The following is a 16612-nucleotide window of genomic DNA, read 5'->3' as shown; positions in this document are numbered from 1 at the left end:
GTTATCATCCCAGGCAAAACCTGAAAACAAAACTTTTAACTTTGCTTCCCACTGTATTTTTTGCTGAAAGATTTGACTACAGTACTCATCCAGGGGACAGATTACTGTTATACCATGAGGAGATAACTAATGTAGGAGACTGAGTCATGAATTTTAAAAGAACCCAGGGAAAAGGGCATACTGCCCATTGACACTTAACAGAAAAAAAGTATTTGGGTGTGAAATGTTAACAGTCATAATGTCGTCATTCATGGCATGAGTCATAATAATGTTTACATGCGTCATTTAGACAGTAATGAAATGTTGACATGTTAGAATGTTGACTTTTCATCCTGGTGGACCAGCGGTGACTTACTTGCTCCAAAAAGCTGCAGTGGCTTCTGCTCTGTCTTTGAGGCCTGAGTGGTCATCTGACCATCACTTCTGGGTCAGAGCTCCAGGTCAGGGCAATGTTCTAGTAATTCTCCACTATCCCCAATCCAAGCCCTCCTTGTAGTGCCTAGCCCTAACCTGCCCTCATCCCACAGCCTAACACTAATTCCTCATTCAGCCTAACACTAACCATTGCACCCACAGCCTAACCTTAATGTTGACATTATGACAATGTCAACATTCAGTTGCCTGTTGACATTTTAACAATGTTGACATCATAACTGTCAACATTGTGTCTACATTGTGTCTACATTGTTACTGTTGATCTTTTCTCTACATCCCAAAAAATGTTGCCAGTGTCGTATTTGTGTGTACTTAAAAAGCTCATGGGTGTAAATATTATATTGTACTTCTATATCAGATAATGACATAATAGTAGCATTGTTAAAGATATTTTATAAATGGGATATACTCTTACTCTACCAGCCTTGTAAATTAAGATCAAGGATGACCCTAAACAAAGCATCTAGTGATAAATGCAGGCTTGAAATGGTCAAATCAACTCTCTCATCTCAAAAGGCGATTAGCCTCAATGGCCCTAAGAGGGGAATCAGCTGAAAATGTAATCCTATTTTGAAGCCAGATCATATTAATCACAGGTAGACATGGGACTAGTGCCATCTGAAGTCTAACCCACAGTATCAATGTAGTCCTTGAAAACCAGTTGTTCATCTGATAGAGCAGACAAGTTAACTGGTATTTTTCCAAATTCCAAAATGTTAGGCCTCCCCAATCTTTTGGAAGAAACTGTCTATTTCTGGCAAAGTAAAGGTTTTTCACTTCGACACAGATAGGGACATACTGAACTGTAACAATGAATAGTGCAGGGAAATATTTTAAATTTAATACAATCTAGCATTAATAAGAGTGTTTCTACCAATCTAGCTGTATTTTAATGAAAGAGACAGCCTCCACAAAATAATAGTGTAACAAAATAAAATATTACACATTAGGCCTTAGGCCTAATACATTAAAACATTTTTTCATAATTACCATGCATAAAATGCATTGAAGCATATATGAAATAATAGACATTTTTCAACAGCTGTCAGCTGTAGCACCAAAACCTGTCAGAGACCTACCTGATCAGCAGATACTTCTTCCTAGGGACCTCCATTGTATTAGTAACTGGGTTCACATCCCTATTTGTAATTAACAGCAAACATGTGCCTAAAGCGGAATAATCTACTGTGCAAGAGATTTATTTTCTAATCTGAACTCCACCAACACCAATCATGGAACTGTTAACATTACTACCCTAAGGCTGGACATTTCGCTAATTTGAGGATATGGAATTTCCATTTGACATTTATTTTATTTATCTGCTGACCCATTACTTTCAAGGCCTCTGTATGTGTGTTGTAAGTTGTTATCAATGAATTTTTCAATTAAGATTTATATACAGTGGCAGATTTTACCTAGGGGCTGCAGGGTTGCAGCCCCTCCAGTAAAATCCTCCAGTTCAGTAAACCAGTGCAGTCTGTGACTGCACTGGCAACATTTTGACTGGTAGTGGCTTCCCATTAGAAGCGCCACCTGCCAGTCACACACAGGAAAGGCAGCTCCAGGAGGTGTCTCCTCCCCCTTGGATTGCCAGTCCATGCTGTGATTAGCAGAGAGTGGCTTCCAGTGGAAGCCTCTGCTCTAGCTTTCAGGCAGCCCTACATGGCTTCTCAGGGCTGCAGTGAATGCAGCACCCAGAAGCCAGTGAAATGCGTATGCGCAGCACCACCAAAGCTCATGTGCTAGACTCAGTGCCTACCAGATCTATTGCACAAGTGCTGGGACCCAGCTGGCCATGGCCAGACCAACAGCAGGGGCATCCCCCCTCAGGTAAGAGGACAGGAGCCGCTGCTGTTTATATTTATTATACAGGTAGTTCACAGTTATGCCCTTATATTAAGGTTCAATTGAAAAAAATGGAAATATCCATAGACAATTCCAGAGGGGGGATCATGGTATTTAAGGGGCTACACCTCCAAATCTATTGGACATACCGGGCTGAAATTTAGCATGGGCGGGTAGAACTGTCGCTGGGTGCTACATGCCAAATTTCAGGCAAAAACATAAAAATTAGGATTTGGGAGTAATCTAAAGTTCAAACCGTCAGTTTTTTCTGACACTCTCAATTAGGACCACTTTTCTGCTGTTCTCTATGTGGAGATATTTGGGAAGGTATAACTCAGGGTAGGGGGAAAATTTAGGCTTGGGGTTTGTTTTATTAGGTAGCTATTGCTCCAGGGTAGGGCCTTTTGCAGTTCAGATTATTGAGAAAGTTACAGTTTTTAAACTATTACCTCACAATTGCACCATTATAGAGATAGGAAGATTTAATTCCTTGTGCAGCCTCATTAGTAGCCTCCAGCAGATGTGCTCACTGTGGCTACACTTGGGTGCATTAAGATGGCTGGCCAGTGTGGGCAGTAGCAGTGGTGGGCTTGAGGGAAGAAATCAGTCATTAGCAGCACCGGAACCCGGGGGGGGGTAGTGGGTGTTACCTGTGGCCAGGACCTGGGGATAGTAGCAGGCATTAGCAGCAGTGGTGCAGTTGCAGTGACAGTGTGAGCGGTGGTGGTGCAGGCAGCAGGACCCAGGGAAGGTGGCAGCAGACAGATGCAGGCTTGGATCTGAAAGATCCATGATACCTGCATTTGTGTGTTAATAAACAAACACAGAAGCAGGGACAGGATCAGTGAGACACGTCTGTACTTCTGTGTTTAAAATAAAAACCTGTGTAACAAAAAAAATTGCATGCCCCCCCAAAAAAACAACCAGCCCTGGGCTTTGGAGACCCAGTACTGGTTGAGATAAATACAGGGTACAAATGATGTAGGCATCCCCCATATTAAGCACTAGGAGATGGGTAACAAGCGTCAGTGAGTGTCTAGTGGCTGCAGACTCCTGGCACACCCAGAGAGGATGGCTGTGAAAAAAGTAAAACAGTGTAATATGTAATAAAAGACTTGAATAATAAAAAGCATAAGTAATAACAAGCATGAGGATAAGACTTGAACAATATATATATATATATATATATATATACCCCCAAAGCAAAATGCTTGGATTGACTAACTTGCACACTGTTATAGAGCAAGGGTAACAGTAATCCGTGGCCAATCTGCAACTTAAGTATCAGTATTATTTGGGCAGTGTCAACAAAAATTTAAAACACATAATTCATAGACACACATTCCAGGAAAGTTTTTCATTTATTCCTCCCGGTGATACTGATTTGAGGGAGAAGATCCAACAAAAATTCCCTTTTTAAGAGCAATTTAGCCCTATCTACTCCCCTATAAAGTGGGGGTATATGGTCTATGATTTTATAGTGCAAGTCATGTAGTTGATGGTTTGTCTTCTTGAAGTGCCTTGCCACAGCCTGTTCACTCATTTTACCACCAATGGCCGCTTTAATGGCCGATCGGTGTAAGGCCATCCTTTCTTTAAACATTCTTGTGGACTGGCCGATATAACTAAGCCCACAAGGAGAGGTAATCATGTATATAACATACCACGTAGAGCAGGTTACCACATGCGCTATTTTAAATTCCTTGTTGGTATGTGGGTGTTTAAATGTTGTACCCACCTCCAGGTAACTGCATGTGATACAGGAAATACACCTATAACATCCAGATTGTTTAGTGAACATTGGTATGTTTTTTGCATTAGGGGAGTTGTTACAAGAATATCTTTTTACAAGAATATCTGAGATTCTTTCCCCACTTATAACTCACTAAAGGGGATGTGTCATGCAAACCAGTTAATTCTCTATCGCTGCGAATGATGGGCCAAAGTGTTTTAGATGCCCTAGGAATCACTGAACTTCCCAAGGTGAATTCTGTAACCAGAGGAATTTTATTCAAAACATTCCATATAGACTGATTGTCTAATAGCTTACTTCTTGGTATCCTTAACTCTTCCTGTTTTTGAAGTAACAATGCTTATTTGTTGTATCCTCTTTCCTCAAATTTCACAACAATATTGTCTATCTCTTGTTCAACTTCAGCATTGTTACTAGTGATACGGGCCGCACGTATCATTTGAGACCTAGCTAGGCCTTTTTTCAAACGTGTTCCTGTCCGTTTCCTTAGTGAAAAGAGAAGTTTCAATTTTGTTGTTTTTTTATTTTGATGGTTATGTCTAGATAATTAGTGGAAGAGGTACTGCACTCACAAGTAAATTTAATGGGAGTATTGCGTTGATTGACATTTGCAACCATGGTACAGTATGGAATGATAGTTCATCGCCTTTCCAGAACAGCAGTAGATCATCTATATATCTCACATATAAACTGATGTTATCAGCAATGACAGGATATGTAAAAAAAATGTTCCTCTTGCACAAACATAAAGATGTTCACAAAAACAGGGGCCACATCCAGCTCATTGCAAGTAATATTCCCTGTTGAACAAAAAATAATTTCTCGTTAGGGTGAGGTCCAATAACCTTATAAACAGATCAATGTCCAGGACATCAAAGTTCACTTTGTTTAAGAAAAATCTAGTGACATCAATTCCCTCTTTGTGAGGTATAGCCGTGTAAAGATTTTTTACATCAAGTGTACATAGCAAAATATTATCCGGCACAGAATCACATTGTGATCATTTGTGTCGGAGCAAAGTCGTGTCTTTTAAAAACGTCTTTTGAGACATGACAAAAGGTTGAATCAGACTATCCAAGAATTGTGAGATGGGTTAGTAGAGCAAACCCCAGGCAGAAATGATTGGTCTACCCAGGGGTCTCATCTGGTCCTTATGTATCTTAGGGACCATGTATAGTAGAGGCACCAATGGGTGGGTTTGTGTTAACAATTTCACAATTTTAGGATCCAAATTTTTGTTATCTAATGCTATTTGCAAGATATTATCCAGCTCCTTTCTATACTCATTTGTAGGATCACTAATAAGGTGCTCGTACATATTCAGGTCCGACAACTGTCTGTCAATCTCTTATTGGTAGTCATGGAGATTTTGGATCACAATAGCTCCCCCCTTGTCAACCAGGTGTATAGTAATTGTGGAATCCTGTGCCAGAGTTCTTAGGGCTTTTTGTTCCTCCGGAGAAATATTATGAAAATTGTTTTGTTTGGGCCTGGATATAACGGTGCACTGAATCATCCATCAGCCTAGAGAATGTTTTAATGGAAGGATTATTAGACACTGGGTCAAACTTGGATGTAGAATGTTTCTTTATAAATGGAGTAAATGGTGAATCAGGTGCATCAATTTCAGATTCTTTTTGGTGTTGAAAATATTCTTTATGTCTCAGGGTTCTCGCAAATTTATAATTATACAATTTCCAATCAAACTCCTTATGCTTGTTTGTTGGAACAAACACAAGTCCTTTGTTTAATATGCTTGCTTCAGCCTCTGAGATAATTCTTGAAGAAAGGCTAAAGATCAGATCTTTTTTCTGGCTATTTTTCCAGAGCCTTTTCCCAGGGCAGCTGTTGTAGATGATGAGGATGTCATATAGGCTGAACCCCTTGGTCCACCTTAATCAGCCCAGGTGGCTGAATTAGTGGCATTAAGAAGAGTGTGTGAGTTGGCAGAAGGTAAATCAGCTAACATATTCACTGACTCTAGGTACGCCTTCAGGGTAGTACATTATTTTGGGGCTCTTTGGCATCTTAGGAACTTTATGACAGCAGCAGGCACACCAGTAGCACATTCATAACACATAAAAGGACTTCTGACAGCAATTCAGTTACCAAAAGCAGTAGCTGTCATCAAATGCAAAGCCCACACATGCGAAGAAGACCCAGTGTCAATGGTCAATAACAGAGCAGATGAATCTGCCAAATGGGCATCAGGGTCAAATATAAAGATACCAACTAACAAAGTTATGGTCTTCCAGACAATAGACACACAGAAATTAATTGAAATGCATGATTTGTGTTCCCTACAGGAAAAGGCGGCCTTGAGATTGAAGGGATGTGGTCAGGAGTCCTCTGGACTCTGGAGAGATGGACAATGTAGGCCAGTTGCTCCCAGGGCATACTACCCAAGCCTGGCTGAGGCAGCGCACGGTCTGACTCACCTGGGAAAAGAAGGTATGTGCATGTTGGTCAGAGCATATTGGTGTTGACCAGGCTTTTATTCTCAAGGTGGAAAGAGGGCAATGTCCTGTCTGACTTGTTTGAGGAAAAATGTCGAGAAGACAATACCAACCGAGCCATCCCATATCCCTCTGACAGATGGACCTTTTCAGGTAATACAAATTTACTTCATCCAATTACCACCTTGCAGCAATCTCAAGTATGTATTAGTTTGTACTGATGTGTTTTCTAATTCGGTAGAGGCATATCCAGCTGCCACTAATACTGATGTTTTTACTGCTAAGAAGATTATTCAGGAATTTGTATGCAGATACGGTATCCCTAGAATCATTGAAAATTATAGGGTTACTCATTTCACTGGTGATGTTTTCCAGAACATGTGTAAGCTTATGGGAATCAATAGTAGACTTCACACACCCTACCGACCACAAGCCAGTGCGAACTTGGAGAGAGTGAACGGTACTATTAAGAATAAACTGAGTAAGATCATGCCTGAAACTGGATTAGGATGGCCAGAAGCCTTACCACTAGTCCTCCATAGCATCAGAACCATTTCCGAACCTCCTCTTAATCTGTCCCCCTTTGAGATACTGTTTGGAAGGCAACCTCATTTGATTTTAAGTCGACAGGATGATTTGAAGAGTAATAATGAGGTTACTGTGCAATATCTTATAAAAATGAGTAGACAGTTGAAACAACAGTAACATAAACTGAAAATGTTATTTCCTGGTATCCAAGAAACAAACTGTCATGATGTTGAACCTGGAGAATATGTTATGATCCAAAATTTCTTATGCTTAGGTTGTTTGACAGACTGGTGGGAAGGTCCTTACCAGGTGTTGATGACAAGTACCACATCTTTGAAGTTAGCAGAAAGAGATACCTGGCACTGTGTGTGTTAAACTGGCCTTTGGAGAGCTGTGGCAGGCACCGGAAATTTGAGGCCTAATCCGAGCCAAAAGCCACGGCCTCGATTGCGGTAGGGCTGCCCGACGCCGACTCTGCAACATCGCGGTTCTACCCGGGGCGCTGAAGACACAAAAGGTAACCCCTCCCGCTGATCCCCCAGCCATGAGAGACCCCGAGTACCTGCCACTGGAGACCGTGTCTTGCTGAGGCAGCTGGCGGCGCATGCTGTCTGGCACGCTGCTGTGGCGCTGAACATACCTCGCGGCTGGCTCACTCACTCCCTGCCGCCACAACCCTGGTCAGTGGTTTCCTCCTCACCTCTCCCAGCCTGACTGATCACACACCAGAGGATTTCTACCTCCTGCAAGATATCACTTCTCCCCACATAAGAGATCCCATCATGGGGGGTGGTCTAATTGCAGAGCTAAACTGCAGCGCTTGGAGAGAGCTCCAAGTAAAAACCCTGATAAATCTTTTTTTTTTTCATATCTAAGAGGGGCGCAAACAACCACTTAAATTACTGCTTGTGACCTTCTGTATCCTGTGATTTCCTATATCTGGCTGGATTGATTATTGATCTGCTACCTCAAAATACGTGTAAACAAGCATTTGTAAAAATACTAAATGTACTTGCAAAGTACGCATTGCTGCTACTAATACCTTACATCACTAATACTTGGCTTGGAGCTCCCTCCTGTGTACACTAGTGAAATAACAAACAACAAGCTCCAAACATAAAATACTGGACACTTCTTATCTGCTACATACAGTAAGCACCAGGAGTCCTCTGTAGAATCTTTATACGATCAATCACTAGATCTGTGGTGACGTTGGAAGAATCCTGTTTGCAATAAATTTTGCAGGGAGACACATAGTAGAGAAACACCAGTTTAGTTGGCCCCCACCAAACCGGGACATAACAATTGAAAAGGCTCTGAAAATTTTTTAAACAACAAATTCAAGTGGACTTCCAGTGGGCGGTTCAGATTGACTGGCCGCTTTTAAATAAGAGCTCCCTGCAGGGCGCCTGAGTCAAAACAGCTATTGGCCACGAATACCATTACTTGGTTCTCTAGAACCGACAGAGGCCCCCGGGACACTGCCAGGAAAGAGTGGCTATAGCCCCGGCTCCCTTGGCATCATACCACTGGAGTCTAGCTGCACGTAAGAGCAGCGCCGCTCATAGCCACAACTTTGGATTTGTGGCTGAGCATCTACTTCTACTTCTACATCAACCCCTTATTCTCAATTACTATAAAAATCTTTCATAATTACGCACAACATTATAGGTGCAGTCTTTCCATTGAATCCCAGATAGAGAGAGCAATCTCAAGTTATCATGGAGAAGTTTGTAAAGTCCCAGAGAGGCCCCAGAGGCTCTCAAACAACAAAAAATAAGGATAAAACGACAATCTCGGGACCCTCTTCCCCTTCGACCTCTCTGTCTCCATCTCCTGAGGATCCTTTAGACAATCAGTTTGATTCAAACAAATACAGTACGGTATCCGTTCAAAAAGCTAAAGAAATAGCTGACATAATTTCACCTTTACTGGACCAAAAATTAGCTCCACTGACGGAAGCTATAAACTCAGCTGTTACCCAACTATCACAACACTCACTGAGGCTGACGGAGGTAGAGGAAAGAGTGTCGGTACTAGAGGATGAGTTACATGAGACCAAAAAAATGAAACACACCTATGAATCTACTATAACAGCAATGCATGATAAAATAGAGGACCTGGAGAATAGAAGCAGACGTAACAACCTCATACTAATCGGACTTCCTGAATCGATCAAACCAAGAGAACTCCTGTCGCTTGTCTCCTCATGGCTACCTACTGGTTTAGGTATTGAGACATTGGCGAATCCCATCCTGGTTGAGAGAGCACACAGAATTGGCCCACTTCAACAAGAAACACAACAGCGCCCAAGACCGGTAATCTTCAAAATCCTGAACTATGCTGACAAGATGCGCATTATGGAGGCATATCGCAAAAATAATTCTCTAACCTTTGAGGGCCACAAGTTGCTCCTATTTCAGGACTTTTCGTTTCAAGTCTCATCTCAAAGTCGAGAATTTTCTCCTATCTGCAAGGAACTTTTTAACAAGGGAATACGCTTCGCACTAATGTATCCAGCAAAACTATGTATACTGCATGAGGGCAAACCTGTATATTTTGATTCACCTAAACCTGCTCTGAACTTTCTGAACTCTCTGGACACTAGTTCTCCAATCCAAAATGACAACGACTGATCCATGAAGGAGATATGTTTTTGATAAGTATTTTTGATATCAATAAGTTGAGGAAAATTTATTTTCTATTATACCACGTGATGTTTATATTGTGCACTACATCTAATGTTTTGGGGAGCAATGCACCATTTGGTTCTGATTTATTATCTCAGTTTTACTACACGTATTATATTCAACACCTTTTAGGGTTGTTCTACTGGAATTATTACTTATGTTTATTTTAACTATGAGCAACTATTTTGGTTGCTCTCCTGGGTTCTTAAAATTAAAAATGTTGTTAGGACTCTATGGATAATTGCTATTAATTGCTACCAAAATGCAGTTTTTGTTTCTAATTTGCGCACCATGGTAAATAGATTGAGTTACATGATCTTTCTCCCTTGTCCGATTTGCTGTGAATGGACGGGAGAAACCGATAGGTATATATACGATCACTTGTTGCCTAAGACTGGTATTGGATGATGACTACACCAAATTCAGGGGAGCCATTAGCTAAGAGTACATTGAAATTCCTTACATGGAGTGTTGAAGGGCTAAATACCCCTATAAAGAGGAAGAAAATATTGCGCCATTTAAAATGTTTCTCACCAGATGTGGCGTTTTTGCAGGAATCCCACTGGAAGCAGGGTGAACCAAACACTCTCAGAGATAATTGGGTTAAGGAATTTAGAAGTGCCTCTTTCACTACCAAAACCAGATGGGTAATTATTTTGTTTAGCAAATTTATCACCTATGAGATATTAGATGAAAAAGCTGACCCAAATGGTAGATTTTTATTTGTGAAATTGTGGATAGAGGGAGACATGTTTACTTTTGCTTGTGTTTATGCTCCTCCTGGCCCAAATGCATCTTTTTTTTCTGTCATATACTCAAACTTACAGGTTTGGGCAGAAGGAACTCTAATTTTAGGGGGCGATCTCAATGTGACTATGGAACCAGCTGTAGATTACTCGAGCAACTCGGGGAGGGATGGGTGTCGACAAGGTGCACCACCCACTCTACCGTTACTTATAGACACATTACACTTGATAGACCCTTGGCGCTATTCACATCCTGTGTCCAGAGAATATACTTTCTTTTCCCATCCACACAATTCATTTTCTAGGTTAGACTACTGGTTGATTCCTGAAAATTTATTACATAGAGTGATAGACTCAGAGATAGCAGATATCCTGATATCTGACCAGGCTCCAGTGTGGTTTTCTCTCTGTTTGCAATCCCCTATTCTTTCTTCTTATAATTGGCGTTTCCCAGATTATTTTTCCTCCTCAGAGGACTTCAAACAACAATTAATAAGTAATTTTCAAAACTATATAAGTGATAACCTAATTCATAAACAGGATATAAATCTTCTCTGGCAAGCCTCTAAATCAGTCATGAGGGGCCATGTGATAGCTTATGTCTCATACAGGAGAAAATCTCTTAAGCAAAGGTTCCATCAGGCCAGTATTTCGGTAGCCACAGCTTATGCCAAAATGTTACAAGACTCTTCTGATTCTCATTCTAAGGGATATAGGGATGCTAAGGCTTTATATGACCAGGTATGTACTGAACAAGCCCAAACAAATCTCAATTATCAAAAAAACAAATACTTTCATTGGGGAAACCATCCTGGTAAGTTTTTAGCAAGAATGGTAAAATCCTACACATCTTCTAAGCCTATTTCTTTAATCAATTTGACCCCCTCCGAGTCTACTAGGATGCCTGATAAAATTGCAGAAGCATTTTTACAATATTATGAAAAATTATACCAGGTACCTATGGATGACTCCGATAAAGGAATGAAGTTTTTGGAACAGGCAGGATTAACCAAATTTACACCATTAGATAGAGAGAGCCTTCTTTTACCCATAACAGAGCAAGAGATTACTTCTATTATAAAAACGTTACCTACTGGTAAAATCCCGGGCCCTGACGGATTATCAGTGGCATACTATAAAATGCTCACACCGCAGATCACACCCCACCTTTCAGCTTTATATAATTCAATACTTAGCGGAAATCCTGCACCACCTGCATTTAATACCGCACGCATTATAGTTATACCGAAACCCAATAATGACCCTGCTTCAGTCACCTCATACTGCCCAATTTCTCTACTCAATCAAGACCTGAAATTATTTTCCAAAATTATGGCCCAGCGCTAACAATCTTTAATACCTAAACTATTGCATCCGGCTCAAACAGGCTTCATTAAAGGATGTCACTCTACTCACAATATAAGCACAGTTTTAGCAGCAATGTATGAGTCACATACAGAGAAAAATAAAAGAAACATTGTGGTGAGTTGTGACGCTGACAAGGCATTGTCATTGATAGAGTGTCTTGGTCTCATTTAATACGCATATTTAAATATCAAGAGTTTGGTCCTGATTTTATTCATATATTTGAAACATTATATCAAGATCCAATAGCCTTTTTGACAATAAATCTTTTAAATACCAGACCATTTTGCCTAACTCGAGGCATGAAACAAGGTTGCCCACTTTCGCCACTACTTTTTGATTTAGCCCTAGATCCCCTCTTGCGTCACTTTGAAAAAGCGAGAGGCTGGCAAGGCATTTTCCTGGCAAAACATGAGATAAAATTTTCGGTGTTTGCCGATGACCTCATTATATTTTGCCAACCCTAAGGAAGCTATCCCACTACTCTTACAAATCCCGCAGGTGTTCGAGGAGATAGCGGGTTTTAAAATTAACTATGCTAAAACAGAGGCCTTGGCCTTTATTAGGGAGGTGAAGGCAGGATGGGAAAATTCCTTTCCCTTCAAATGGGCAGATAAATACATTACTTACTTAGGGGTCAATATTCCTTCACACCCTTCTCAACTATATGAGGTTAACTATACCCCCCACTATTGTTAAAAACATATAATGATTTCAAAAAATGGGCCCATCTTCCACTATCCTACATAAGTAGATGTCACCTTTACAAAATGATCAGTTTCCCCAGATTCCTTTACATTCTCCAAATGTTGCCAATTATACCAGACAAAAGAGACCTCAAATTTTGTAATCAGGCTCTCCAAAAATTTATATGGGCAGGAAAAAGACCCAGAATTTCATTGTTTAAATTGCAACAGCAGACACATTTTGGAGGGGTAAATTTGCCATGCATCAGACAATATGCTATGGCTGCTAATTATCGAATAGCAATGGACTGGATTGGAGGTCACAACATTTATACCACATACTCTATGGAGCAGGCATTTATTCCCCACCACAACTTGATATCTCTTGTACATAAACATCCCCGTAATATACCTTCAGAAGCTAGAGAAAACATATTAATAAATACGACATGTATAGCATGGCGAGTTATTAGATCACAATCCCATTTATCCAAATTGTCCTCAATTTTTTTACCATTATGGAAAAATCCGTCTTTTTCACCTGGTAACTCCACCCAATTTAAATGCTGGCACGCTAGTGGTGTTCGGTACATTTACCAATTATTACACGACCAAACACTTCAACCTCTCACTCCTTGACAAATGCAGGAGAAATTTCCTCTGGTCACGATCCCTTTATTTCCATATTTACAGGCGATGAGTTATATTCAAAATATGCTACATGGACTTTCGGAAACCAATCTAATTGGTGTCTAGATAGTGCACTACGCTGTAAACCAAAAGGACCCTTTTCAACATCTTTTATATATTCCTGTGCCCGATCCACTCATAAATTTAGAAACAAGTACTACAGGACTTGCAAAATGGAAAGAGGTTTTCCCACAAATCCCCATAGAGCCTATTGCTCTTTCATGTTTTAAAATGAACAAACAACTGGGATCAGTCTCTTATGCTGAAATGCATCTAAAAATATTACACAGAGCATACTACACCCCTAAATTGAAATATATTATTGGTGATGCGCCTGACGCCAATTGTTATAAATGCTCAGCGCCTAACGCTGACATCGTGCATTGCCTGTGGGATTGTCCACAGGTACAAGTTTTCTGGGAGGAACTTAATAATTATATTAAAGAAATTCTAAAAATTGATTTTGTGATTCGTAGAGAATGGGCATTTAGGAATATATCGGAAAACACACATTCTCAGAGATTGACTAAGGGAAATAAGCAACTTATGACCAAATTGACAGCAGCAGCTAAAATGACCATTCTTTCACAATGGATTGACCCTAACTCACCTACTCTTACATTATTACACCCTAGAATTATATTTTTGTTTACAATGGATTGGACAGAGACGTCCACTAATAAAGAAAAATATGCTGAAAGATTTTTTGCCACATGGTTACCCTATATTCGTACTCTTTCCCCATCAATTAAGGACTCCATATGGAAATGTTTCCAATTAACATCATGGTATAATTTCTAAGTGCTTGATAATGGCCCCCCTTTTTGACTTAACTCAATCTATGTTATTGATCTATGTCATTAATGGTAACCGACTTACTGACAGTATTAATATATGTAACAATGCATGTAAATGTTTCTTATATGTGCAACTACAATTTATATCTGGTTTTCCGCACTGCAAATATTATAATAATTTTGTTGTATGATCGTTCTTGCAAAGTGATTGTTTCATTTACTATGTTGAAGATGATTGTGCATATATCTGTATCACAATATTTTGTTGTCCTAACAATAAAAATTATTTTGGAAAAAAAAAAGAAAGAGATACATGGGTCCATTCCACTCACTGCAGAAAGGTCAACCACCCGAAGGAGGTACAAGGTGAAGTCGAGACAGACAACGTGGACCTATCGATCGCGAGCCTGTTCCAGGAGAACTAAAGACTGCAGTGAAAACTGCCAGAGACATGTACAGATTACTATTTCAGCAATGGAGTGGTGATCTGTTTGTTACTTTTTCTTGTTCCAGGGTTCTTCTCATTCTTATTTGTTTTAGGATATCCTATTTCTGTGATGGAGGATAGATGACAGAGAGGGAGGCTGTTAGTGATGTTGATAGAGAATGGAGTCAGAGTAGAGAGCAATAGAACGATCAGGGCAACCTATGGTCAAACTCAGTTCAGGGATTGTTAAGAGAAATATTAGTCATGGAACTCGGAGACAGTGTAAGGGGTTATTGTCTGAGGAATACTGTATTTGTGAGTACTGCGGATTCCTAGTTGATGAGAAATGCATCCAACAAAGCCAGTCCAAGAGTAATCTGTATTTGGGTGAGTATCCTTTAGAGGATTACCATTCCTTAGTGAGTAAGGTCTTAACCCAAACAGAATGTTGGGTGTGTTCACAAGTACCTCAAGGACAGAGTAATTCAGGATTAGTGCCATACCCATTAAAGTTAGCAGAGGTACTTGAATTACATGGGGGAGGATCGGTGGACAAGAAATTTAATATATCTAGACCCCCTAGCCTTAAGCTCCACCGGTACCATGTAGAATGTAGATAGATCCCTGGTATGATTAAATCTCACAAATTTCAGAAAACCAGGAAATTGGGAAGTGATCTGGAACAATCAGACAATGACCTATTCACATAGTGCTGATAATGAGCCTATTGATTCTGAACTTGTATGCAGAATTATTTCAAGTGGGAGATACTTACGGTATAGGTACATACACAGATACGACAAAGTAATGGTTGGTAGAGTATCTGTAGGGTACTGTGCAAATATTATACAACCAGAAATGTGTACCAGTCAAATGGGGGAAATGAGAATTGGATTCTTTGTAAGAATAATGTGTTCAATGATAATGATGCATTCAGTTCCTTACCTTCTCCCAGATGATGTGTATTTTATATGTGGAAGGAAAGCGTACAAGTGTCTCTCTCCGAACTCTGAAGGTTTATGCTATCTTGGAAGGGTACTACCAGAAATCATGACCCTTACACATGATAAAATGATAGACACTCACCACAACTCTCCCCCTCCTTATACCCATACTCATTATGAATGCATTTTTAAAAGGCACCTCACAGACCGGGGAGACCCCTTAGCCTCAAGTTTGATACAGCAATCCACCGGGATTCAATTCCTCACCGCCTTAGATATCACCCATATGGCCAGAGGAGTTATAAATTACAGGTACATCCGAGCGTTGGCATATCTGATTGATAATATAACTGAGATGTATGATGACACCATCAGGTTTACTGGTAGGGAATTGCAAACCTACAAGAAAGAAATTGTGCAACACAGGATGGTTTTGAATTATGTCACGGCTGTAAAGGGTGGGTACTGTGTAACCTTAGAAACTCAGTATGGAGTCAAGTGTTGCACGCACATCACCAATAATACTAATGACCCCAAAGAGGCGATGGAGCAGAAAATGGATGAAATCTTACAACTAAAGTTGGAATTTTGGAAGGCCCATGATACTTCCTTGTATGAAACTGTGGTAAAGGTAGAGAAATTGTTCTCATGGTTAAACCCTGTAAAATGATTCTCCGGTCTGGGAGAGTGGGCACAGGAGATGATTGCTAGTATAGGTAAGCTCCTTATGTTTATACTTGTTGTCATCTTAGTATTTGGTTTATGTGTCAAATGTATTCTTACTGTGTTAAGGTGTGGAAAACGTACCACCAAGGTAAACCATGAAAATTAAATTCTAATGGTGGTGAGTGGTGGTGGTATAGGTACTAAGGTTGATGAAGAACTGCATTACAATCCTGAAATTGAATGTACCATCAGATAATAATATGTGAATAGGTTTGGTCATGTATAATAAAATATATTGTAAATGTTCCGTTAAACATCATAGATAATGTAGTCTCAATTTCCCCCAAAACTTCCTTTATAGGTTTTATGAGGTCCCACATCCTACAAATGGTCCCATATAGATCTACTGAGTGTGTATAGAGGTTGTTTTACCCTTTCCTGAGGCACACTGTTGATGGTAGATAATAATTTATTATGCATGACTAAGTAGGTTAAGAATAGAATGTGATAGTTTTATGTTTGCTATCAAAGGGTGGACTGTCAAAGTCAAATAATTGGATATGATCACTGTACAATTATTATCT

At 40.0% G+C, this 16612-nt stretch overlaps 1 pseudogene; it reads left to right on the top strand.

The window, feature by feature from the left end:
• Window positions 1–10114: 10114 nt before the first annotated feature.
• On the top strand, window positions 10115–16194 carry LOC148526860 (uncharacterized; annotated as a pseudogene).
• Window positions 16195–16612: the final 418 nt, after the last annotated feature.

This window comes from Taudactylus pleione, unplaced genomic scaffold, assembly GCF_031769625.1.
Source record: "Taudactylus pleione unplaced genomic scaffold, aTauple2 ptg000093l, whole genome shotgun sequence".
Taxonomy (NCBI): Eukaryota; Metazoa; Chordata; class Amphibia; order Anura; family Myobatrachidae; genus Taudactylus; species Taudactylus pleione.
Note: the sequence above shows the minus strand (reverse complement) of the source record. Positions and strands in the feature narration are given on the sequence as shown.